Raw genomic sequence first — 3,108 nt, 5'->3', positions numbered from 1 at the left:
ATCGCAGGTGTTGCAATATTATGTTGCATTAGAGTCACTAATCCATACCTATGGCAACGGTAACCATTCATGTCCACATCATGTTGCAATAGCCAAAATTATGTGTTGCATAGAGTAGAGTATTAGTAAAATAATTATTTTTAATATGATAATAAAATTAAACTAAAATACTTTTAAATGATTAATTAATAAAATATAATTTATGAAAAGACTAAATTTGAGAATACAATATTAATTTTAGTATCATCTCTTTAAATTAATTAATTATAACTAAAATAATAAATTTGAAACTAATTAATTATGTATTGAACAATAAATACTGGAACTGAATTATAGTTTTTAAAATATAAAATATTTATTTTTTAAATAATTAAGAAATTGAAAATAAGATGAATTATTAAAAAAATAAACAAAATAAAAATCGGGTATGCCGCGTTCTAAAAAGTGAGCGGCAAACTTCCCCCCTTCATTTCATTTGAGACATTTAGACACAGACACCAAACTCCACACACTCGCACAAACTCACTCCACAGTCCACCCACCCCACTCACTGACCTCGGCTGAAACACCTCTCGGCTGCTCAACTTACCTCTCCGTTCAAATACACAATCTCTACTGCTGAAATCACCAGTGATTAGGTAAGCTCCGGCACCTCTCACCCTCAAAATCAACTCTCAATTGATTAGGGATTGATTTCAGGTCTTCAATCGGGGCTGGGGCTTTGATTGAGAGCTTCTCCATTTCGCGGAATTAGGGCTTTTGGTGTATAGTTCCTTGTCTTCATTTTGCTTTTCATTTTACTTTTCGCTATAATATTCTTAATTTTGTGTCTTTATTCTTCTTAGGGCTTCGATTGAATTGGGGCTCCAGTGGAAGTAGGGTTCAACAGCGTTTCACTTTAATTGCAGCTTCGATTTGCTTTGATTTAAGATACAATCTGCTGTCATCCTTTGCTTTTCACTTTAAATGTTTGCTTTGTTTTAGATTTTATGTGTAAATGCATGTCTATCTTAGTAGCTTTGTTGTGATTTGTGGTCATATGTTATATTACCCATCCCTCTCCCTCTCCCTCTCCCTCTCTTCCTCTCCCTCTGTGTCCCCTCTGTCTCTCCCCCTTCTTTATATCTTGGTGAATTTGTTAAAGGTGTAGAGCTTGTTGAGTCAAATTTAATTTTTGTTTAGTGAAGATATGTATCAAGTTATTAAACATGTTAACAGTGTTCAGTAATCAATTTTCTATGATATTTCTTAAAGAATTGTTTCTTCAAGTTCTGTTTCTAACTTAAAATACAAACTACCATATAGAACCATATCCATTAATGTTGTGAGATGCATTCTCTCAAATCCACAAATATATCACTATGTACTTCATTTTTTTCTGGTTTTTTGTGTTCTCGTGAAGTTATTCAGGTACTGGAAAGTGTTGAAACAACTGCAGAGAAAGCGACCCGATAGTAGGAGCTTGGTCAGGTGTGTTCAGGAGCTGAGGATGAAGGGGGCTAGCTTTCATTTGTTTAAAGAGCCTCTGAATGCAAAGAGAATGAAGAGTTCCAGTGTCGAGATCAAGAGAAAGCCATTGACAGGGTGTTCTTAGAGTCTCACAACTATTTGTCTAATCTGTTTGACTGGCTTGCTCTTCCTGCTTCCAGAATTATTCTCTGTGTTTAAAGCTACTTCCAAATGCAGCCATACTCCAGGTACGATTGTTTATGCAACAAGATCAAACAAAATCAGATGGACATTACAAAAAAAAGACATCAATCAAGATATTGGCGCTAGAATAATTTATAACATTTAACATGTGATCCCAACATTTATATTTGGTTATACTTGATGACTAGTTACATTGTGAAGTTAGCGGATAAATGCTAGTCAATAGTGCTCAATTTTCTTATAAACAGGGTTATCATTTTAGTTTAGTTTTTCTCGGCAACCATTTCAGTTTAGTTTTTCTGGACAGGACAACTTTTAAGAAAAAAGGATTGATATGGATGCACATATAATTATCTGTAGTAAACCTGAATATTAAGAGATAATTATCTTACATGTAGTGTGGATTCATATTTATTGAACTTCACACCATATGATATACAGCTCCTATATGCCGAATGAGGTTAACTGTGCTTCTATGTCTTGAGCTTGATAAAATATCAAATAATGGTAACATGCACTACAATAAAACGAGGATTTTTATTTCCCTGCAAAATAGCAAATGATATCTTTGTTGAAGTTGATATAAAATCAGTGCACCAATTCAATAAAGATTTTGAAGCTCTGAAAATGCCAAATGATCTATGTTTAACTTTTAAAAAAAACCGAATAAAACTTTCTTTAATTTATAAATAGGCACTTGGTGTTATTATAGTTGCTATAACACATAAAATTTACCTAGCACTTATTAGATTTTTTAAATGATCCATATTGCAGGTCCTGAGGCTTCAATCTTTAATTTAATAGATTTTATAGATGATGCTCAAATGGCTAAGGCCGATGACATTTCAAGGAGCTGTATGATGGAAGCAAGGTTCTTGAAATTTATGGCTAGAGAAACTATGTAGCTTCGTTTGATTTGGTAGTTATTTTGATTTGGTTCGAATTATTAGGTACTTTAGTTTGTATAAAGAAACAATTTATTGGGATGTTTAATATTTAAATAGTATATTTTCAATTCCTTTCAATAAATAATGTTGTCTTTCATTAATAAAATGTTGCAATTGTGAGACTGACACGTGTCTCCATCTGGTAGGGACACGTGGCAGCCACTGAATTGACATGTGGCACCCAGGTGGCGCACAAAATGGGGTCCACACGTGGGACCCGCACATGGTCCAACTTTTTTTTGAATACCGAAGGTCTAACGCAACATAAAATTTCGGTTGCAATAGGGTAGTTGGATGTTGCAATAGCATATCTATTGTAACAGAAAATCCCATGTTGCAGTAGGTGACCATTATGTTGCAACAGTGGCCTAGGGCAACATCGAAAAAAGCAACTTAATTTTTATGTTGCAATAGCCTTTTTTTGGGCTATTGCAACATATTTTGGGGTTATGGCATCATTTTTTGGATGTTGTCGTAGGCCATATATGGCGTAGTGATAGAAGAATCT

General features: G+C 34.0%; 1 long non-coding RNA gene across 1 annotated transcript; it reads left to right on the top strand.

Annotated features, from left to right (window-relative positions):
• The first annotated feature begins 451 nt into the window (after window positions 1–451).
• Window positions 452–2,668, top strand: LOC108203748 (uncharacterized). Its single transcript, XR_001803501.2, has 4 exons — window positions 452–638; window positions 700–764; window positions 846–1,697; window positions 2,428–2,668. It is a non-coding gene; the product is annotated as an uncharacterized LOC108203748 (long non-coding RNA).
• The last annotated feature ends 440 nt before the right edge of the window (window positions 2,669–3,108 follow it).

This window comes from Daucus carota, chromosome 2, assembly GCF_001625215.2.
Source record: "Daucus carota subsp. sativus chromosome 2, DH1 v3.0, whole genome shotgun sequence".
NCBI lineage: Eukaryota > Viridiplantae > Streptophyta > Magnoliopsida > Apiales > Apiaceae > Daucus > Daucus carota.
This window is presented reverse-complemented; position numbering and strand designations above follow the sequence as displayed.